The 25,209-nt window shown below is 36.9% G+C and overlaps 1 long non-coding RNA gene across 4 annotated transcripts; it reads left to right on the top strand.

Moving 5' to 3' along the window:
• The first annotated feature begins 12,102 nt into the window (after positions 1-12,102).
• LOC145112194 (uncharacterized) lies at positions 12,103-15,171 on the top strand. Of its 4 annotated transcripts, none has more exons than XR_013710460.1 (8): positions 12,103-12,659; positions 13,484-13,888; positions 13,970-14,045; positions 14,147-14,215; positions 14,302-14,376; positions 14,462-14,591; positions 14,689-14,785; positions 14,967-15,171. It is a non-coding gene; the product is annotated as an uncharacterized LOC145112194 (long non-coding RNA). The 4 variants fall into 4 exon arrangements; XR_013710461.1 differs by having other exon boundaries at positions 13,459-13,888; XR_013710459.1 differs by having other exon boundaries at positions 13,456-13,888.
• Positions 15,172-25,209: the final 10,038 nt, after the last annotated feature.

Raw genomic sequence — 25,209 nt, 5'->3', positions numbered from 1 at the left:
ACGAATGCCAAGTATGAGGTGCATCCTTTAGACAAACATTTTCTGGCTTTCATTAGGGAAATGATTCCAGAATTTACTCTGCGCTTGTCTCCGTACACCATAAATGACTCTTTTCTAGGCGGGTTTACCCTCACTATCTTATTCTTGCATAGTATCTCGGCATCATTGGCGCTAAGCCAATCCATTCCTAGAACGATGTCGAAACTATTCAACTCAATGGGTAACAGTTCCTCGTGGAATTCGTTTCTGTTTAAGTCGATGACAATATTCCTAATAGAATTGCTAACAGGTATGAATTTGCCACTAGCAACTTCTACAATTAGGGCTTCATCAAGTTTTTTTTATAGGCAATGCTAGTCTTTCACCAAATTTATGTGATATAAAGGAGTAGTTCGCTCCGGAATCAAACAATAAATTGGCAGGCAATCCATTTACAAGAAAGGTACATGAAGCGACATCCGCTGCTTCCTTTGCGGCTTCCAATGTCATCTGGAAAGCTCTGGATTTTGGCTTTGGTGGGAGATTAGGCCTTGCTGCATCCTTCTTCTTCGGGCAGTCCTTCAAAATGTGCCCCTCTTCATTGTACCCATAACAGACTTTCTTATTGAAGGTGCATTCATTGGCATAATGCCCAGGCTTTCCACATTTATAACAAGTGACCTCCTCGCCACATTTCCCAACATGTTTCTTCTTAAACTTGTCACACTACTTCGCTTCGGCTCCTCCTTTCCTCGAACCAGACTTCGAGAACTTACTCTTCTTATTGGAACCTGAAGTTCCTTCAAACGTTCTCTTTTCGCCAACTTCAACCTTGCCGGTGTCTCTTCCTTTAATCATATCTTCAACAGACTTGGCAGCCCAGATAGTTGCCTCCAGAGTAAGTGCCTGACGCACTGGCACTGCATACTCCCATGGAAGTCCCTTTGCGTACCTGTCGATTTTTGTCAGCTCGTCTGGGACAATACGCAAAGCAAACTCCATTTTATCTGTGAAGTTATTAGTGTATTGATCGATAGACATGCTACCCTTCTTCAACGTCAGAAATTGGTTCTCTAGCTCAAGCGGATTTTGGGCTGAGCAATACTTGCGTTTGAAATGCACCAAGAACTCTGCCCAAGTCAGTTGCAGTTGCTCATTAGGGCTTAGAGTCTTCCCCAGAGTGTTCCACCAGCGAACAACGCCACTTCTGAACTGACGTGCTGCAAATATGGTTTGTAACTTGCCTTGGCAACCACATGTCATGAAGGCTAATTCCATTTCCGAGATCCAATCCATTACTCCGACGGGATCTTCTTTTCCAGTGAAAGTTGATGGCTTGCAAGTCATAAAATCTTTGTACTTGCATCCATTTCTCTCCACTTCGTCCTTGTGGTTATTCCTCCTAACCACAAGCGGTTCAGTTTGACCAACAGATCTACTATAATTTCCTTCCCCTGACTGACTGTCATTTAATTCAGGTTGTTCAACAGGCATTGAAGGTTCATTCCTGTTTTTCAGCAATAGTTGTCTCATTTTTTCCCTTTGTTCAACCATCATTGTCTGAATCATGGCTTGTACTCCAGCCATTGTGATCGGTTCTGGTGCAGCTTCTACTATTGGCACCTGTTCCATCACTTAGGGTTGAGGTTGCTGATTTCTATTTGCATTTCCAGCTCCACTTCGGGTTCTTGCCATTATAATCTATATACCAAACAAGGCGAATTTAGATCTTTATTCATGATAGATTTTTAAACTCTCCTTATCACTCCGAAATGTTTACATGCTAGTTCTAATATCGTAGTCGTAAGCTTAGAATCCTAAACACATAAGGTTTTCAGATCCGGTCGGCAATAGACCATAGATCCGAACAAATAACATCATATATGGCGAACATATAGCATTTAGCACATAAAAGTATTTTAGGCATCTTTCCTAAAATATACTAGTGCTCGTGTCTAAAATATGGAAGACACACATCTCACGATCATCACTTAGCATTCTAAGTTTAAGTCTGGAAATCCTACAAATTCCTAGTTCGCTTAAACTAATGCTCTAATACCAACTGTGACATCCCCAATTTCTCGGCCAGAATAGACCATTTTAGTTTATGCTTTTAAAATAAAATCAGAGTAATCTTCCAAAAAGTGATGCGGAATTTGTCCCCAAAACAAAATATGATAAAAAATTTATCAAAGCATTTCTTAAAGAAATGTATTTTCATTATATAACAAAACCTCGGGATATCATGTTCCGATACAGACCAAAAGCATAAACAGAATATTATAAGCCTTACAACAGATATATACATCTACTGGCCTATAATCCAAAAATCCCTCGTCATTATCCAAATTGTGCTTTGGGTCCACTACCTGTAATACAGAAAGCTGAGTGGGTCAAGCTTGGGAGCCTGGTGAGCATATAGGGTTTTCAACCCACAAATAATAATAAATTTATTAATTTTATCAACCAATAATAAATTTATTAATTTCATCAACCAACAATAACCCTGATTACCCGTTCCCGTTATCCTCACGTTACGTCCCTAAATACCTATCATAAGGGACCTAGTCTAAGGATTTTCATCGGGGTGACAACACTGCTTTAGGGATTCCTCAACAATTTATGTCAAATAAGGCAACCATAAGGGGGATGGAGTACACCAGCGAACATATAGTTCACTAACACCTACAGGTTGTGAGCCTGTTAGCGTTCCACTGGACTGTCTAGAAAGGTTCGTGGTCGTCATCTATACTCCGCTAGATGACTACAACAACAACAACGACAACAACATCGAGGTCTCTCATCATTTTATCACACATCAACTATTTCATCTACCCATGTTTTACCCAACATATTTGTAGATAAAAATACATATACATTTTAAAACTTGTATAAAACATCTATTCAACACTCATCTCAAATAAACAAACAAAATAATTACACATAACACGTATTTTATAGAAAATACTTCATATCTATGTATAAGATGAAAGTGACTACACACTCACCTTAGTAGCGTGAGTGGATAGAATCTAACTAGACACTGTCAGCAGTTAGCGATTGTCGGCTCGGGAAAATAGCTCAAATTCAGCAATACGGGAGAGAGGTTGTGTTTTTGTGTAAACCGAAACAATAGGGCTGGCTCTCTATTTATAGGCTGAAAACTCGACTCTCACGTCGTGAGCCATACAAGCTCACGTCGTGAGCCCAGTCCTGATCAGCTCGTAGGCTTTCTGCGTGTGCTCTAGGCTTGAGAGGTGTCGATGGACTACCTCACGTCGTGAACCATACTTGGTCACGTTGTGAGCTTGGTCAGGTCTCGAAGTTTGTGCTCCGAATTTCAAAAATTCATATCTTTTGCATACGAGCTCCGTTTTTGACGTAGGTGAAATTATGCTCTACAACTTTCGTTTAGACTCCGTCGTTTAATTTTGACTTTATTTTTAAAGTTATATTTTTAACAGGCCGGGACAGGAAAAGTCAGTTAAAAATTCATAACTTCTTCATCCGACATCCGTTTTCGTTTGTATTTTTGCCGTTGAACTACTATCAACAAGATCTTCGATTCTCGTTTAGGTGGTTTCGGCTAAAAATCACTCGATCTAAAATTCGAGTTTCGGGCTGCATACTGCAATGCCAAATCTTAGAAAATTTATAACTTCCTCATATGAAGTCAGATTTGGACATTCTTTTTATGCACGCTCTCGGTTTAACGTGTACTACGACTTTCATTTAGATCACTAAGGCTAAAAAGCACTTTATCGTAAATTCACTTTTTACGTCACACAGCGTCGTGCCGGTTCTGTCACGAAACTTCGACATGTTATAATTTCTTCGTTATAACTCGGATTTCGGTATTCTTTATATCTCCGGAATCATTGTTTCAACCACTACAACTTTCTTCATAGATATCGCGTTCATCTAATATTTATTTTCGACGCTTATTTTTATCCTTAACTTATCAAATCATAATAATTAAGTATAAAACACATAATACTCAAATAATACATCTTATTATTTCAAAAAAAAATAAAAAAGGTTGGCCTAGACTATTACATCATCTTTAATGCCTAGCCTAGAAACACGGGCGTTACAATTTTAGGTATTTCGGGATTTTGATGGAATTATTCACGTGGTGGTTGTAGGTAGGGATGAGATTTAGAACCGGAAAACCGGACCGGAACCGGAACCGTTAGAACCGGAATATGTAAAACCGGTCTGGGTCCTAGGTTAAAAGAATGGCTCTATCCGGGTTCCGGGTAATCCGGGTTTCGGGTCCTTCGGGTCCGGGTAAACCGGGTTTAAGAACCGAAACCATGTTAGGAACTGGAACCGGTTTTAGGGGCCGGAACCGGTTTCTATGGAAAGTTTAAAACATGCATATCTCATTCGTTTGAAGTCAGATTGGCATGAGGTTTTTTCCATTGTATAGTTCATAGTTTTTACATGATTTTAGACTATAATTTTGTCATTTTTTGGTTTATATTGATTGACTTATAGTCTCTCAAAGTCAGAATATCAAAGCTGGAAATTTTATGTTTTTCAGCTTTTTTTGTATTCTGTGATAGTTTTAAAACATTCATATCTCATTCGTTTAAAGTCGGATTGACATGAGGTTTTTTCCATAGTATAGTTTATAGTTTGTACATTATTTTAGACTATAATTTTGTCATTTTTGGGTTTATATTCATTGACTTATAGTCTCTCAAAGTTGGAATATCAAAGCTGGAAATTTTATGTTTTTCAGCTTTTTTTATATTCTGTGATAGTTTTAAAACATGCATATCTCATTCGTTTGAAGTCGGATTGGCATGAGGTTTTTCCAGAGTGTAGGTTATAGTTTGTACATGATTTTAGACTATAATTTTGTTATTTTTGGGTGTTTATTCATTGACTTATAGTCTCTCAAAGTAGGGATATCAAAGCTGAAAAATTTATGTTTTTCAGCTTTCTTTGTATTTCGTGATAGATTTAAAACATGCATATTTAATTCGTTTGAAGTCGGAATAGCATGCGGTTTTTTCCAAAGTGTAGTATAGAGTTTGTACATGATTTTAGACTATAATTTTGTCATTTTTGGTTTCATATTCATTGATTTATAGTCTCCCAAAGTTGGGATATCAAAGCTGCGAATATTTTTTTCTCAGCTTTATTTTTGTATTTTGTGAAATTTTAAAACAAGCATTCGACCCACTTTACCCGGTTCCCCGGGTTTTTCGGTTTTAGACCCACTTTACGCGGTTCCATTCAACCCACTTTGATATTTTCGGATTTTCCGGTTCTAGACCCACTTTACCCGGTACCTTACCCAGAACCGAACCGGAACCGGTTCCTATATACCGGTCCGGTTTCCGGTCCTAAAAAATCTCGTTAACCGGTTCCCGGGTTTCCGGGTCCGGGTCTACCCGTCTGGGTTTGGACCCACTCTCATCCCTAGTTGTAGGCAATTGAGTTAGGAGCTCTGATTTAGAGTCAAACCTAATTAGTTTTGCACTACTTGTGAGGTGAGTTTTCCTCACTATACTTTTGGGTCGAAGGCACCAAGGCCGACCCATTGGTTTGATAACCTGATATTGTTGATATGTTGAGTATGGGATAGATATGTATGCTAGTTTTGATATGCTAGTCTGGTAGATCTGTAGGACTACCTGCGATATTGTTTGTTTATCTGTATATGATATTATTTGTTATATGTCGAGATATTGTGTTGGTTGGGTTGAGGTTGCATTGCTTTGTGATCTAACCAACAAACCCTGGAGTATGCCAGATATGAGCTAAGGGCCAGAGAGGGCATGTCAGACTCATACTGAGGACTCATGAGCATGCCAGATATGAGTTGAGGGCTGATAGGGCATGCCAGACTCATACTGAGGGCTTAGTAGCATTCCAGATACGAGCTGCGGGCCGGGTAGGGCATGCCAGACTCGTACTGAGGGCCGGGGAGCAAGCCAGACATAAACTGTGGGCCCAGGGGGCAATCCAGACTTATACTATGGGCTCAGGGTTAATCCAGTCTATTAGCTGTGGACCCATTGCATGTTGTTATTATATTTGTGCTATTTGCTATGTGTTGGTATTTTGGGGGAACTCACTAAGCTTTGGGCTTACAGTTTTGGATTATGTTTCAGGTACCTCAGAGGATCGTTGGAAGGCGAAGGCGTGATTGTTCACCTCCTCATGTTTTATTTTACGATTTTGGGATTTCTCTGATGTTGAACTTAATTTGTAAACAATGTTGGTTTTTGGGCTTATCTAAAAGTTTGTAATTTTTCATGAATTTCGTAAATGTTATAATATTGTTCTTTTAAATTTAACAATAGCAATCATTGCTACTACTACCATCCTTTTCTTTCCCCCGCACTTGAATTCTTGCTATCTATCTAATTTGAGATCTCACACACCCATAATAATAACATAATGCATGGTCAAAATTTGTTCTTGTCTAATCTACTTCCCTTGGTACCATATTCGTACGTATACAGACTAGAAGTCTACCTTTTCGTTTTGAGCAATTAATACATGTATAATCATGAGGAATAATTTTGACTTGATCAACCTTGATATATTCAACTACACCTATTATTATATACATTTTTCTTTTATTATGAAATCTACCGTAAACGAGTAATCCTTATTTTCATTGTTCTTTTGTTCAAAATTTAGAAATTTGATTAAAAGTGCAATTTTCATTGTATTTCCCTTACAATTAATACATAAGGTGACTACCCTTGTTCTTATCATTCTTCTAAATCTAGAAACTATATGTGAAGAATACATTTTCTTATGTTTCTTCTTTTCTTTAAAAACATAAAAAGTTTTAAATGTTACGATTACCTATCCTCCAAAGGAATGCTGTCTTAGAATCATTAAATTAAGAATGCACCATTTTCAATGATCGATATTTTTACACCTTTCTTAAAATAGCATTCTATATATATATATATATATATATATATATATATATATATATATATATATATATATATATATATATATATTAAAGCGCATGGACTCCCATGAACTGTAGCCTTCTTATACTTCAGAATTTTGCCATATGTTTTTTACTTTTGGGAAAAATTGGTATTTTTTTGTTATTTTACACTTGCATTATGGATATTCCAACGTTGTTTTATTTTGATACTTCCGATTGGTTTTTAGAACAAAGGAACCGATAAGTAAGCCAACATCATTAAATTTAATCTAACGTACGGATCCACTAACATCAATAACTCCATATTTATATTTACAAAAAGACTTTATATACATATCAAACAATGACACTCACAAGATTTTATAACTTCTAATGAAAAACAAATCGACGCGTACCCAATAACATCTAACCCCCGCAAGGCAGGGGACTTTTTCTAGTTTGAATTAAGAAACCACATGTCCCATAAACAGATAAATTGTTATCCTGATGCTCCAAAACATTGAATGTCTAACAGATATCAAGCTTTAACAATTTGATAAGCTATTCAAATTAACGAAGAAATCTTTATTGAATCCCATAAATAAACGTAACGCCTATTAATTCATACAATATCTTGTTTATAAAAGTTAAAAACTATTTAACAGCGTGTCTAAAGGCCATGATTTTCTACATTGCTTTGATCATTCTAAGAGTAGAGAGAGAAAGTATTTACAAAAAGTTTGTTGTAAAATTTGTTATTTTAATGAATACACTAAATGTGTATTTATATTACAAAGTAGAATGCTATTCTATGCTTATTTACAAACAGATTAACAAATAGAATAACTAATTATTGAATATGTACACGTGTTATGATTTTCGTATTCTCCCCTCAAGTTGGACCTCCTTGATGAATATCTTGAAGGTTCTACTTGGACAACAAAATTTGAAACTGTGGTCCATACAATCATGTTGTGAACATGTCTGCGATTTGTTGCTTTGTTGACACATGTTTGGGAATTAAAAAACCTAGTTTGTACTGATCCCTCACCAGATGACAACCAATGTCCAAATGTTTAGTCCTTTCATGAAAAATAGGATTTGGTGTAATATGAATGGCTGCCTTTGTAACGTCCCAAAAATTATGAGGTAAAATTTTCATTTTTAATTTAACCAAAACATCAATCATCTTTAAGTCAACTATTCATTATCCTTTTTCTAAATATTCAAAACTACTTTATAAAAAAAACAGTTATCAGAGTACAATCCCAAAATCATCATAATGCGGAAACATGGGTGGATGCACTGCGATCATGTCGGGCACTTCCCATTTGAACCGGAAGTATCTGAAACCATAACCATAAAACCGTAAGCACAAAGCTTAGTGGGTTCACCAAAATACTGCATACCATACATATCAACATATAATAGGCCCTCGCCCGGCATCGGGCCCCGCTCGGTATACATATATGTCAGTTACATGCGATGGGCCCCACCCAGCATACTCATCAGTCCCCGCCCGGTATACGTACAAACCCATACAATACATGCAAGAGTCACAAAGATAATTAACATACTATAACTCAATCTACTGGTCGACATTCATGCCTTCGACCAGCAAGTACAGTGACAACTATCATACTATAAAATACTCATCAGGCCCCGCCTGGCATCAGACCTCTTCCGGTATACATATCACATACTACACATGCAGAAATCACAAAGATAATAGCATACAAAATAGTCAATGGGCCTTGCCCGGTAACATACTAACACATAACACATGCAAGAGTCACGCAGACATCTAGCACCCTAACATAATAAACCATGGGCTGGCATTGGTGCCTTCTACCCGCTAAATACAGGGACGAAACTCACCTCAAGCTGCTGAAACACTTGAATAAATCTTTGACTGCTGGTCCGGAGAATCCCCGCGCTATTAACATCAAATAACATCCAATTATAAATTGGGTTCTGACCCATAACCAAGAGTCTAAGATACTTAGCCCATAAAAAAGGTAAAAGACCATTCTATCCTTTATCTCACTTGGCCCAAAGCCAAGGCCCTGCTCAACTACTTCCAAGGCCCAAACCTAAATGATATTCTAAAGCCCAATATAGCCCAATCTTCCAAATTTGGCCCGAAACCCATTATGGGCCTAAATCCAAGGAAGCCTAACATGCTAGTCCAAAGTCCAACACAGAAGTCAGATGGCCCAACAAGGCCCAAGCAATGGAAGCCCAAACATTGGCCCAATATTGAGAATGTCAAGCCCAAAGCCTATTTGTAGAGTACGCGGGGCGTACTCAACTCGTACGCTTAGCATACTCCTTCTGGGGCTAGTACGCGAAAAGTACCAGCCGGGTATGCCCAGCGTACTCCCCAGACTACCAAACCATCTCATTAAGCACTTAATCGGCTAAGACAAAGTGCCAAACTCTCAGATCTGATTCTTTAAGGCTACCTATCACATAAAGTTGGCAACTTTACACTCATGCATGGCTTAAAGGGACTCAAACGCTCAACAAGAGCTTAATAAAGCTCTTAATGCTTGCATGGACCAATATCTTCCATAAAGTTGACATTTTTTATGAACATGGGGATCAAATGGAGCCAAGATCTGGCATCCATAGCTTTTGGAGTAGATCAAAAGCTCACCTTTAACTAAAAAGTCTCCAAAAGTGAACAAAGTACACCATAAATTAGATCTAACACCAAAGACCATCAAGGTGAGAGCTTTTTACCTCAAAATGCTTGTAAATGAGAAGAAGATCCTGGATCTACAAGCTCAAGTTATCCCGTAAAGTGCTCTTCTTCTTCTTCTTCTTCTTCTTCTTCATAATCCACCAACAACCACTCCTTCAAGCTCAAAAATCACCAAATCACTCTAGGGTTTCGATTTCAGGGTAATAGGAGATGGAGGCTGGTCTAAAATGTCCAAAAGATGATATAATGATGCTTAAATAGGGTGCAAACCCTAAAAAGTAGAATTTTCATCTGGCTGGAGTACGCCCAACATACTCCATGAAGTGTCACGATCCCTTCTGCCTAGTACACCTTGCGTACTCCCTTGTACGTCCTATGTACAAGGCTTAGCCTTTTAAACCACCAACTTCCGGAGGCCATAACTTCTTCGTTCTGAGTCTGATTTTGACGATCCTTATATCCACGGAAAGGTAACAAGAAGCTCTACACTTATATCAACTCATTATTACCTTAAAATTTCCGAAACTAAAATCCAAAATTCATAAAAATCCCGAACTGACACTTTACCGATATACCCCTTGGCTCCAAAACACAAACCGAACTCCCGGATCGTCCATATTACATTACCCACACCCAAATGGGTCTGAGTCCCTATTTTTCCAAAGGCCCTAAGCCTTATGATAACCGATCTTCGGGTCACAACCCGAAATTAAGAAACGATTTGGAACAGGGTGTTACAGCCTTGCTATCACACCATAATGAAATATGAAATTTCATTTTAATATTCAAATCTATAGTGATATAGCTAATCCATAATAGCTCACATATATTTGCAGTAAGGCTTCTGTATTCTGCTTCACAACATGATCTTGCTACTGTTTTCTATTTATTTGTCTTCCATGACACCAAGGATGATCCAATGAATATGTAATAACCCAGTAATAATCTTCTTGTCCTTACATGTGGCCCAATCAGAATCAGTTCATGCAGTTACTTCCAAATTTGAAGAATTTTTATTAAAAAATAAACCTTTTAATGGAGATCCTTTCAAGTATTTCAAAACTTGTATGGCAACCTTCCGATGTATTTTAGTTGGTTTATGCAAATATTGACTTAATTGTTGAACTGCATAGCTAATATTGTGCCTTGTGAAATTAAGATAAAGCAATTTACCAACCAACTTTATGTATCTTTTTGGATCTTACAATAATTGCCCCTCATCCATGCATAATTTCATGTTCTTAATAACTGGATTTGGTGTCGGTTATGCCCCTGTTAGTCCCACTTCTGAAAGTATATCAAGAACATATTTTCTTTGATTTACATAAAGGCCTTTATATGTTTTTAATAGCTCAATGCCTAGAAAATGACTTGCATCTCCAAGATCTTTTATAGTGAAGATTTTATGCAGAAAATTTTTGACTTCTGTAATAAGATCTTCATTCGGGCTAGTGATCAAGACATCATCAACATAAACCATCAAAGCTATACAACTCTTTTATTCTCCTTTTGTAAATAGACAATGATCATGTGAAGATTGTTGGAAGCCAAAACTTAAGAGTTTATTGCAAAACTCTATGTGTCATTGTCTACTTGCTTGTTTGAGTCAATACAACACTATAAGAAAATTCCTAAATAGCTACGAAAAATTGCTAGAAAATCAAAATATATAGCGATTCTACTACGGAATATGCTACGGAATGGCTCATCGTAGCTATTTTGCTATGGAAATGACTACATAATTGCATTCCGTAGCTAAGTCTTTAATAGCTATAGAAAATTACTACGGAATCAAAATTTGTAGCTATTCTACTACAAAATATGCTACTGAATGGCTACTCGTAGCTATTTGGCTACTGAAATGGCTACGAAATTGTATTTTCGTGGCAAAATCCTAAGTTGCTACTAAAAGTTGCTACAAACTCAAAACCCATAGTTATTTTACTTTGGAATATGCTATGAGTTTGTTGTGATGTAGCTAGTTCGCTACAAAACTTGTCACATAATTCATATCTATAGCTAGTTGGCTATAGAATTGGTTACGGAATCAAAATACATAGCTAGTTGGCTACAAAATTGAATATATGTAGCTATTTTGCTACACAATAAAAATTTGTAGTTAAGTTGCCATGGAACTTCTACGAAAAGATTAACCGTAGTTATTTGTGTATATAACTTATTTTTTAATTTGAAAAAATACCTACATAATCAAAATGTGTAGCTATGTGGCTACGGAATATTCCGTAGTAGACTAGCTGCCGAATATGTTTTTGTAGTAAAATGTAGAAATATATTTTACCAAGTAAGTTATTGTTTTTAATTGTGTTGGAATTTTAATTATAAATCATTTTTTATTGGTAATAATTTTAAAATATTATTATAAATTTTTATTTGTTCTAAGTATTTATATATTATTATAATAAGTTTTTTTTAATAATATGTAATCGAATCACATAAAACTAATTACTCCACTTTGCTCCTCTTTCACGTTTCTAAAATAAATTGTTCCCCCCAAATCATATCACATTTGGAAGCGTAAAGTGTGTAATCTCGGATAATTACACTCGCCCTGAGACTTTGCTGTGCCGGCCGCCTATATGGCTAAAAAACGCAATTCACCAGCAACACAACCACCACTATGACAGAGACGGCAGTCGTGACAACTTTCTCCACTTGTAAACCACCAATTCTGACTCATCCGGTTCCAACAACCACTGGCTATCTCCTCGGCCTATCGATAACGGCGACAGTAATCGAAAATCGATGTTTATTTCTGTGATTAATAGTGAGAATAATCTCAATGAAATGCTATGAAATTGAGTCAATGACAGAGTGAGAGAGATGAAAGCGTAAACGGTAACGGAAATGGAGGTAATTATAAGAATGGTTGGAAATTCGGCAAGTGTAACGCGGATATTCTCGTGCTTGAGAATTGTTATGCAGTTGGATCATCTAGCGAGGATTAGTGTGTACGTGGCTCAAACTCAACGGGTTATAGATAAGTACTCTGTTTTTGGTAATCACAATCAGCCTCTTGAAGATAAGGACCTCAATCAATTCATGGTAACTACTTTCACTTGTTAAACATCTCTATATAACACTATATTACGAAAATATAACTTTACTTCTTTAGGAACCAGAAAATAGATATTTTTTTTATTATTCACAACATGTTTTATTAATCATATTTCCTTAGTTTCACCTTTTCGGTAGCTTTTTCATGCTACTTCCCTTGTGTTTTTGATTGAACTAACCTTACCTGTAGTGCCTTGTTTAACTGAATTGTCTTTTATTTGGACAGATTAGGATGAAATATTGATGTACATGTTAGTTTGTAAGAAAAATAGGTGGACATATAGTTGGAGCCTCGAGGATGGAAGACCTAAATTATTGATAATAAAGAACTTGCACATTAAAATCTACTAATAATGCCTTGTAATACTCATAAGTCAACCTATGTATTCTTATGTTCTTGCCATAATCTAAAGCCTGGGAAGCTATACCACCTCTTTGTCTTCCTGTAACTATAGGTTTTCTACTATGAACAATTAAATGATGATGCCACAAGGCCCACGACTAAAACTTATCTTTTGTAATTTCATTAAGACAAGTATAAATAATATTGGAAATCTCAAATTGGAACATCTTGATTACAACTAAAGTTATGTTTATAACTCTTTTTCTAATAGTTGATCCATGTTGTGCATATTACTCTTCATGCTATCACATTAAACACCTTCTTAACACAATCGTTATCTCCATTCTTCATGATTATGGTACCATAATCAACACTGTTTTTGCATTATCATTCTAGAACCAATTGGATAAGAAGCACTAAATTCTTAATTAACTTTATTAGTAGATTGAAACATATTAATGCATCCCAGACACAGTTACTAAAGGGTTAATCGGTCTAGTGACATCTAGAGAAAAAGTTCCTGAATTACTCAAGGTTCTTGTGATTCCAAGAGGCATCCTAATAAAATGGGAATTTAGAATTCTCATTTAGCTTGATGATGTCAGCGATATTGTGATTCCAAGAGGAAATAATAAAATGATTTCTCAAATAAAGTCTGCAACACTAATACCTGTTCTTGGTCATTCACTCATGCTGGTAAGATTTATGTTCTCTGTAAATTAAAAGATGTTTGAGGACGATTTAGTAATTTTGCTTTTTTAACTTTCTAGATGGAATCTGTCATGTCTATGTTGACAAATCTGTTGACATGGAAAAAGCAAAAAACATAGTTTTGGATGCAAAAATAGATTACCCAGCAGCCTGTAATGCTATGGTATTTATCTTCCTTAACATATCTTGTGCAAAAATACATATTTTTGTTTTTTTATTTATTTAATATGATTTTTGTTACTAGGAAACTCTTCTTGTCCATGAAGAGTTGCTGCAAGATGGCGGTATTAATGAGCTTCTCATTGAACTTCAAACTAAAGGCATGATTTTTGCTCTTTTTATGTTCAAATTGTGGGAAATAGCATTGTACTTTAGTCACACTACTAAATAGGAAACAAACTCTTTCTTTTACCCACAATAGAAAAGGGATACACAAAAGAAGTTGAGGTTGATGAAGATCAATTTGAGTGGGACTGATGACAATGTTGAGGTAAGCACATTTTTTTTTTATAAAATCGAGTTCATGTAGCGTAAGATGGAGATCTAATTTTTATATAATTTCTTTGTTTGTAACAGAAAAAGAAGAAAACCAAGAAAGTTATTGAGAAGTACTGGGAGTGGGATCTCACTAACGAGACACAACCTATATGGGTAATTTTTTAATCTTTGAATTTAAAGTTTATGTCTTTAAAATAATATTCAATTTTTGTGGATATATGCATTTTTTTTTTTGCAGCTTAGGAATCCTAATGAAGTTACAACATAGGAATATAATGATATCTATAAGAAGACGGTTAATGAGTTCTTAGAATCTAAGACTCTATGTCAAATGTGTCTTCAATTCATATGACTTTGATGGAAAATTGGTAAGATTAATAGCAATGTACTTTCATGGCACAAAAATGATTTTTTTTGTTTTTTTACTTTTAACCGTTTTTCTTTTTCTTTTTATATTTTCTTTAGCTTCCACGGTACCTAAGTTTTGTGACGGGTGTTGTTGACTCCAATGATCTTCCCTTGAATGTATCATGCGAAATCCTCCAAGAAAATTATATGTGTTGTAAGTGCATTTACATTTTGATTTATTTGTTAAAATTGTCAAGTACAATTACAAAAATGCTCCTTGTATTTATGACATTTACGGTTTTTTTGTCCAAAATTATAGTACTTTCAGTTTTGGTCGTTATTAACATACAACAGATTGATTTTAAATCAAGTTGATTGTAAATTTGGTTTTGTAGGTTTTACATTTTGGTTGACTATTTGTGGCTATTTGTGTGTTCGTGATGGTTCAAATATGAACTGCGTGACTTTATGTGTAATTAATATTTAGTTTTGATGTTTAGGTAACCTTGTAGAAGAATTTTTTATGATGTAATATATCTATAAAAATTGATGTACCTATTAAATTTATATTTATTATATTTATATATATTTTTATGAAAATTATAATTGGAAATTTTGATTTTATTGAATATTTTTACCATAGTGATTTGCTTTGAACCTATTGTTGTGGCAATTAGGCTACAGAAATATAGCAAATAGCTATGGAAAAATGGCTATGAACAAACAACTACAAAATTTGCTACGGAACAAGTAGCTACAAAATTTGCTACGGAACAAATAGCTATGAAATTTGCTACGGAATAGTAGCTTCTAAATTTGCTAAAGAACAAACAGTTACGTAATTTACTATGAAACCCATTGTTATGTAATTATTATGGAATCTTGTTGTAGTTAACTTGCTACGAAATAGATGAGGTAGCAAGGGCCGTAGCAAAATTACTACGGAACTATAATTCCATAGCAAAAAAATTTACTACAAGAAATATACATACGAAATATCCATGACAAATTCTGTAGCAACTTCCGTAGTTATTCATGTTTCGCTATAGAATTTTAGCTTTTTGCTACGGAATTTTTCCGTAGCTAAATCAAAATTTTCTTATAGTGCAAGGACTTGTTTAACTTGCATACTTCTCCTGTTTTCGTCTTCTCATAACCTTGTGGTGGTAATAAGTAAACTTAATCATCATGAAAACCATATACGAATACATTTTTTATGTCCAATTGATGTAAAAACCACCCCTTTGATGTAGATAGGGCTAGTAATATTCTCAATGTAACAACTTTTGCAACAGGTGAAAAATTGTCCAAGTAATCAATACCATATACTTGATTATACCCTTTTGCCACAAGTCTGGCCTTATATCTTTCCACAGTGCCATCTGGATGCAATTTAATCTTGTATACCCACTTTGACCCTATAGGTTTTTTGTTTGGTGGCAAGGGCAAAATGGTCCATGTATCATTCTTTTCTAAAGCTTCCAATTCTTTATTCATGGACTTAACCTATTCATCATTTTCACTAGCATGTTCATAACTAGTTGGCTCAGAAATTTGAGAAATTAAGTTGAGAAGGCTTTTATGAGGTTGGGTTAGCATTGCAAAATGGAAATAGGGAAATGTTGGTGGATAATGAGGTGAAGTAAATTTCTTCGATGCAATGCATAACAAAATCTTTATGTCATGTCGGATGTTTCCTTTGTCTTGTCCTTGTTCTAACATTTTCTGTATGATCGATATTTTCGTTATGACCATTTTGCCTTGGATTATAGAAGTCTTCATTTTATTTAATAAGATCAATATTATTTTGATTATAATATTGTGATGGTAAGAAGTTTTCATCATTGACTTCAAAAGAACAAGATTCTTCATTTATCACTTTTGGAATCACCAAATTATCAGCAATAGAGCTTTCTGGAACTCCCTTTATAAGGAAAAAAATATTCTCATAGAAAATCACATCACTGGAAATTATGATATTTTTATCATGAAGATCATATTTGTATGCCTTTTCTCCAATATCAAAGAAAATAGCACATGGTAGCTCTAGACTCAAATCTTATTTTATGAGGTATTGTGATTGTAGAAAAACATAAACAACCAAACCCCTTGAGATTTTCATATGAAGGAGATTTATCATAAAGTTTGTGATAGGAGTTTTCAATCCAAGAATTTGTGTAGGAAGAATATTGATAATGTAAGTAACCATTAATGTAACAAACCATTATTTCAAACCTATGTAATAATGTAGGTCAATTTGTAATTCTTTTTAAAATAATAAAGAGAAATTTAGCATATTGTGTAAATTTATATAATTGACCCTCAAAAATAAAGTATTAAACAATCTTGATTGGGATGAACAAAGTGGTAGAGATTGTAACAAGGTTTCCAAAAACATAAAGAACACTAAAATCCGAGTTATAACGAAGAAGTTATGACCAATCGAAGATCCGCGACAAAACCGGCAAAACACTGTTCAGTGTAAAAAGTGAATTTTCAATAAAAGACTTTTTAGCCATAAAAATTTAAATGAAAATTGTAGATTATGTTAAACCGGTAACTTTCATAAAAAGAACGTCAAAATCTGACTTCGTATGAGGAAGTTATGATTTTTCCAAGTTTCACTATAGCAGTATACAGTTAAAAACTCGAAATAAAGATCGAATGATTTTTAGCCGACACAACCTAAACGAGAATTGAAGGTCTCGTCAATAGTAGTACAACGGTAAAAAGATTGACAAAAACGGACGTCGGATGAAGAAGTTATGAATTTTTAACGGATTTCCTGTCCTGGTCTGTTAAAAATAATAATATTACAAATAAATTTAAAATTAGCCGACGAAGTCTAAATGAAAGTCGTAGAGTATAATTTTACCTACGCGTGCATATAAATAACATCGAAAATGGAGCTCGAATGCGAAAGTTATGAATTTCGCAAGTTTTGGGCACAAAAATCGAGAAATGTTGAAAACCAGGAAAATTCGCATGGTGTACCTTCGGCCACGTCACCTCGCATGCGAGGCCTCCCCGTGTCCACCTCGTGGCACCTTCTGATTGGACCGAAGTTGCGGTCCAGTAGCCAGTCGACACCCCTCGCAGGAACACGCCACCGAGCTCGGACACGCGCCTTCTTCTGATTCGACCGAAGCTCGGTCCACTCCTGATCCGACACGACCGAGCCAGCTGTCCGAAGCGAGCCCTCCCGCTCGCCACCTGTCCGAACACGCGGCTGCTTCCCCTTGCTTCGGATCCGAGGCTTCAGCCTATATAAGAGGTGCGAGACCCTCCAGATTTTTTACACTTTTCACCCCATTTTCCATTTCTTTTCACTTCTTTCACTTCCACAAAATTACATACAACCCCTAAAGCCCCGGTATCAAGTCTAAAACCCTAAGCAAGCCTCGAAGCCCCGAGATTCCCGAGAAAAACAACTTTCTCCAGTCGAAACTATGCCCGATTAAAGCCGGTTTTTCGTCAAATAAATTCCTTTCCAGGAAACGAAACGTTGTCCAAATCACCACCTATCAAGTGAGTTCATACCCCCGTATTTTCATAATTTCTACTGTTTTAAGAGGGGGGGGGGGGAATACAAGTATAACACAAGAATCTTGTGTTATAAATCAATGATTTCAAATCATGATAAAACGACATTAAATCATCAAAATATACTCAAAACATTAAACTCTTTTGTAAACTTATATTTTTCCCCAAAATTCATATTTGTATATATATATATATATATATATATATATATATATATATATATATATATAAACAAGATTTAAAAGGCTTAGGACTAATAACTCATTCTGGGTCCTTTTTCCTTGTTTGGATGTGGGCTTAAAGTACCGGTTAATTGTCTGAATGTCGTTTAAATTTTACTTATATTTGATTGTATATGTATATAAATATAAAAGTTATTTCATCTAGTTTAAATACCCTTTGTAACATGTTGAGCAAGTGATTACATTCAAACACAATTAAATACCAATTCAAAAAGTACATATAAATTATAATAGGTATAATTTATGATACATAGAGCAATAATACATGATTCAAGTATACTAGAATACACAGTTTTACAAGAAACAAAGGTTTGGTTCAAAACAAATCAAAGGATATACTTTTCATATACATGTTAAGAATACTAATTCAAGGACATACTATCAATCATTTATTTCATAATGATTGGGTTTTCATAACTAATATACATGTAACGTTTATATGCTTTTTATGAGACAGTCAATTCAGGTTGTTTAAATTCATTTAGACAACCAAGTTTAAGTCCTGATATTATAACCAGAGTCTCCAGTCAGGGGATCGAAACAAGTTGTGTGTAGATCTATATTGGGATTGACAACCCCGCACTCAGGCTGCGAGCTACAGTCAGGCTTACACGCTAATGAGTGGCAATTGTTATCAACAGTTTAAACGCCTACAAAGCGTTTGTTTTAGGCCATCATGTCTTAGTATGGTTATAATAACTCATTAAAAAGATATTAACAATACGTTAGTGTATAATCAACTAAACGTAAGTACACCTTCAAAGTACCAGTTTACAGAATACAAACTATAATAGTACAATACAGTTTTCAATAATAGCTGGTGAAACCAGGCACACTCTCAGTTACAAGTTTTACATAAAGGAATACAAATACAAAACATTGATTTACAAATAGAACAGTTTTATGGGAATAAAACTACTTTTCATATACAACAGAAAATATAGGATTTTCTGGAACAGTTTACATATGCAAGATACAGAGACATTCTTTCAAACATAAACACTTATGCACTCACTCAACTTTATGTTGATACTCCCTTTTCAAATTACTTGTATTCTCAGGGAAACAATAAACAGGTACTCCCTGAGCTTTTGAGAAGATGGAGCTACTTTGAGTCATATCTTCTTCTTTTGTATAACTATTTTGGTTTCAATATACAATGATTGAACACATGTAAATACTTATACTTTCTAAATACAATGGTTGTTTGTACTTTAATTACTATGATGCATGTGTTGTGATACTACAAATGAAGACCTCCACCCCTGGATGTTTTCGCCGTCTGGTTTGGGGGTGTGACAGATTGGTCTGCCTGATCAACTATATTGATTTAAGATATGACGAACATGTGTTTGGGAGTGATAGTAGTGTTGCGACATGTCTAAAACTTACCATACATATTCAGAAGAACTATAGAACAAAACACAAAGATTAAAATACTACGGAGAGTATTTTACTAATCTTACTTCTAATACATAACATATGGTTGAACACAATTTACCTGGGGACCCCTACAACCAACAAGGTGTATGTTGGAATTCAGACTCAGATGAAGAACCCTTTGAAGACAACGAATCAAGTGGTACGGATACAGAACCACAAGTCTGCAACCCTGGAGAACGTCCCCTGAGACAAGATGAAGCAGAACCCATACCCGAGTGGGGCCAATATATAAACCATTTGAGTCGGCAAGACGGCCAACGCCCTCCTTACGGAATGGCATGAGGTTTCTATAACGTCTCTATAGGAGGAACAGCCGATAGAGCTCTTCCAGTTATAGTAAACTGAATAGCCCGGCAAGCCGATCAATCAAGGATTTCGATCAATCGAGTCCTACAAGTAAATACGGTTGCGCAGGCTAACACTGCATATATCCTTCGTCCTGATGAAATACAGGATGACACCCAGCATCATACGGAAGCCCTTCAGAGGCAAGTCTATGCTGCTCAATCAGAGATAAGAGAGTTGAGAGAGCATCAAGCTGCCCAAGAAAGGCGCTGGAAAGCACAAGACGAAGCAGGACCCAGCAAACGTCGTAGCAACTGCCGCAAATAGTGTTCGCACTACTTCTACTTTCTACTTTCTATATCGAATGTATATACTACTTTTCACAATATGTACAAAACCGAGTATCAACAAAACAATAAGCACTTTACTTCAACAAGAGTTATTACAATTTTCATAAACGTCCTGTTTCAAAGTTTTGGTTATAGTACAGACATGTTCTAGTGTTATTTTTCATGTTTTTCAATACGACCGCGAAAATTTTATTTTCGGTAGGTCGGTTTGATGTCGACACTAACTCGGTATTGTGGTATATTATAGACCTGCTTTAAGGTCAAGTTTTCCAGATTACATATATTTAATATACCAATACAGTCGACATGTATTTTCATACTCTTTGAAAAATAACCACTCAAATTCATATCATCCTATTGCAAGTTGTATTTGCAATAGATTTCTATTTTCAATCCTTTACAAGATTCATGTTGAATTAAGTGTTTTGTTCAGAGATATCAAATTCATATTCATTCTTGATATCTTTACCATTTTTATCTTTTAACTTTTATAGAAAAGATGTCTCCTCGTAGAAATCCAAGACGTGACAATGAAGCACCGACGCCACCCCCACCACCACCTCCTCCTCAATTCGACGCTGCTATGTTTCAAGCAGCGGTCATGGCAGCTGTAGCGGATGCCATTTCTCATATCAATACTCCTGGTGCTAGTAGGTCGGGAGCTGGTGCACGTCCTTCTAACCATGGCGAGGGTCATGAGCACTCGCGAGAGCGCACTTATAAAGACTTCTCGAACGCCAAACCCAGGACCTTTAATGGAACTGGAGGAGTGATGGTTTTAAGGTAATGGATTGAGAAGACGGAAGCAATTTTTGAAATTTGCTCCTGTCCTGAAAGTAGCAAAGTTAAATTTGTTGCTTGTACTTTTTCAGATAGGGCCCTAACATGGTGGAACGGCCATGTTAAGTCACTGACTTTGGTAGTGGCTAATTCGATGAGCTGGGAGAACTTAAAAGACATGCTAATGCGGGAATACTGTCCGCGCGGTGAAATTCAAAAACTTGAGCAGGAGTTCTAGGGTCTTATCATGGTTGGTGCAGACATAACAACTTACACGGATCGATTCTGTGACTTGGCGATTCTGTGTTCAGAAATGGTTACTCTGGAGAGCAAAAAGATTGAAAGGTATATTTAGGGATTGTCGCCCCAGATACAGGCAAGTTTCATTGCCTCTAGGCCTGTTACCTTTGACAGTGCCAAGGAGCTGGCACAGTCACTTATTGACCACGGAAATCGTCAAAACTCTGTGTTTTCTGCCCCAGAACAACCTAAGGAGAACAACAACAATAGCAAGAAGAAGGGTTGGAACAAAAGGAAGGGCAAATATCCTCTGGAACCTTCAAAGAAGCAACAAGTAGTGACAGTTCATGCTACTACTCTACCTGCTACCATACCGGCTACTATACCTACTGTTGCCCATAATAACCCAGCACCAACTAAGCCCTATGCTGGTAACCTCCCTAAATGCAACAAGTGCAATTTTCACCATAACGGAAATTGCCAAGTAATGCAGTGCCATAACTTAAACAGGAAAGGGCATACTGCCCGATTCTGTAGAACACCACCTCAACCACTTAACCAAGTACCTGCCGCTGGAGTAGGTCGAGCATGCTACCAATGCGGTGATGTGGGGCATTTCAAGAGAGATTGTCCAAAAGCTAGAAATATCGGTGGAGGTGGGAGGATTCTAGCACTGGGTCACGAAGAAGCGGTGGCAGAACCTGCAGTGGTCACGGGTACGTTCCTTCTAAACAATACTTATGCATGCATTCTATTTGATTGTGGTGCTGAGAGGAGCTTCGTGAGCCATAATTTTAAACATCTACTAAATCAAAAATCCCAACCACTAAATGAAACTTTCACAGTAGAAATAGGTAACGGGAAATCCGAATCCACAAACGATATATACATAAGATGTATCCTTACCTTGAATGACTTGTCTTTCCCAATAGACCTTATGCCGGTCTCTATCAAAAGTTTTGACATCATAATAGGTATGGATTGGTTGTGCCCCAACCATGCCGACATCCTATACTATGAAAGAGCTATTCGTTTGACTTGCCAACTAATGAAACTCTTATTATCTATGGCGACAAACCCGGAACGAACCTTCAGATCATTTCTTGCATCAAGTCACATAAATACCTTCACAAGGAGTACTGTGCATTCTTAACTCACGTGGTAGACAAAAAGCAAGAAGTGAAAGACATCGCAAACATTCCTGAGGTCTGCAACTTTCCCGATATATTTCCCGAGGATCTTCCAGGAGTACCTCCCGAACGACAAGTCGAATTCCGAATCGACTTAATCCCTGGAGCTACTCCTGTAGCCAAATCATCCTATCTTCTTGCACCTTCTGAGATGTAGGAATTATCTAGCCAACTTAACGAACTCCTAAGCAAAGGTTTAATAAGACCAAGCTTCTCACCTTGGGGAGCACCGGTTTTGTTCATAAAGAAGAATGATGGATCATTCCGCATGTGCATAGACTAACGCGAGCTGAATAAACTTACCATCAAGAATCGATATCCTCTGCCTCGTATTGACGATCTGTTCGACCAAATTCAAGGTGTGAACTACTTCTCGAAAATAGACTTAAGATCCGGGTATCACCAGTTACAGATTTTGGAGGAAGACATTCCCAAGACCGCGTTTAGAACTCGTTATGGTCATTATGAGTTTATAGTGATGCCATTCGGATTGACGAATGCACCTGCTGTTTTCATGGACCTAATGAATAGAGTGTGTCGTCCATTCCTGGACAAATTCTTCATAGTCTTCATTGACGACATCCTTATCTACTCAAGAAGCAAAGAGGAACATGGCCAACATCTTCATCAAGTATTACAAACCCTTAGAACAGAAAAACTCTATGCGAAGTTTTCAAAGTGCGAGTTTTGGATTAGGAAGGTTGAATTCCTAGGTCACGTGGTCAGTTCAGAAGGAATACACGTGGACCCTTCCAAAATCAAGGCAATTGAAAACTGGCCAGCATCCAAAACACCTACAGAAATCCGACAATTCTTAGGTCTTGTTGGCTATTATCGCAGATTCATCCAGAGTTTCTCTCGAATAGCTAAACCTCTTACCACCCTGACGCAAAAGGGTGTAACTTTTAGCTGGGGAGAAAAACAAGAAACAACGTTTCAAACACTGAAGCGAGCTTTATGCAGTGCACCGATCTTGTCTCTACCCGAAGGGACAGAGGACTTCGTAGTGTACTGTGATGCTTCTAATCAAGGGCTTGGATGTGTTCTTATGCAAAGAGGAAAGGTTATATTCTACGCCTCAAGACAGCTTAAGACGCATGAAGTCAACTATACAACACATGACCTTGAGCTAGGAGCAGTGGTGTTTGCTCTGAAGATCTGGAGACATTACTTATATGGCACGAAATACACAATATTCACAGACCATAAAAGTCTCCAGCACATCTTCGATCAGAAAAGACTTGAACATGAGACAACGACGATGGGTGGAGCTGCTGAACGATTACGAATGTGAAATTCTTTACCACCTTGGTAAAGCAAATGTAGTAGCTGACGCCCTTAGCAGAAAAGAATACTCGGGACGCCGAGTAAAGTCGTTGACCATGAAAATCCATTCACATCTGTCCACACAGATCAAAGAAGCTAAACTTTAAGCCTTGAAACCCGAAAACGTGGCAGGTGAAACTCTGAAGGGAATGGATAAGAACTTCGAAGTCGGGGATGATGGAGTCTATTATTTCATGAACCGGATCTGGACGCCAAAGTTCGGTGGTTACAGAGACGTGGTTATGAATGAAGCACACAAAACCCGATACTCCATTCATCCAGGTTCAGACAAGATGTATTTGGACCTCAAGAAGCTATACTGGTGGCCTAACATGAAGGCCGAAATAGCTACCTTTGTGGGTAAATGCCTTACTTGCACTAAAGTGAAGGTAGAGTACCAGAAACCTTCAGGTTTATTACAACAACCTGAAATCCCTGAATAGAAGTGGGAGCGGAATACAATTGATTTCATAACCAAGTTACCCAAGACAACAGGTGGTTATGATACTATTTGGGTAATCGTCGATAGATTAACCAAATCCGCACACTTCTTGCCAATAAAAGAAACCGACAAGATGGAGAAGCTAACAAGAACTTACCTCAAGGAGATTGTTAGACTGCATGGTGTGCCAAAATCTATTATTTCAGACCGAGATAGTAGATTCACCTCTCATTTCTGGCAGTCTTTACAAAACTCTCTGGGAACTAGGCTGGACATGAGTACAGCCTACCATCCACAAACCGACGGACAAAGTGAGAGGACGATTCAAACATTAGAATACATGTTGCGAGCTTGCGTGATAGACTTTGGAAAGGCATGGGATATTTATTTACCCTTTTTGAATTCTCTTATAACAACAGTTATCACACTAGCATAAAGGCTGCTCCATTTGAAGCCCTCTATGGCTGCAAGTGCAGATCCCCTCTGTGCTGGGCTGAAGTGGGTGACACGCAGCTAGCTAGAGGTCAAACTCCTGACAGTGCTCTCACTGGTCCGGAAATTATTCGAGAAACCACCAGAAGATCGTACAAATTCGGGAGCGACTTAAAGCTTCCAGAGATAGACAGAAAAGCTACGCTGACAAAAGGAGAAAACCCTTGGAATTCCAGGTTGGTAACCGCGTCTTGTTAAAGGTCTCACCCTGGAAGGGCATGATACGCTTTGGAAAGCGTGACAAACTAAATCCAAGGTACATAGGACCATTCGAAATTCTTGCCAGAATCGGTCATGTAGCTTAC

This window comes from Lactuca virosa, chromosome 5 (assembly GCF_052849685.1).
Source record: "Lactuca virosa cultivar CGN04683 chromosome 5, Lactuca_virosa_CGN04683_v6, whole genome shotgun sequence".
Classification (NCBI taxonomy): domain Eukaryota; kingdom Viridiplantae; phylum Streptophyta; class Magnoliopsida; order Asterales; family Asteraceae; genus Lactuca; species Lactuca virosa.
This window is presented reverse-complemented; position numbering and strand designations above follow the sequence as displayed.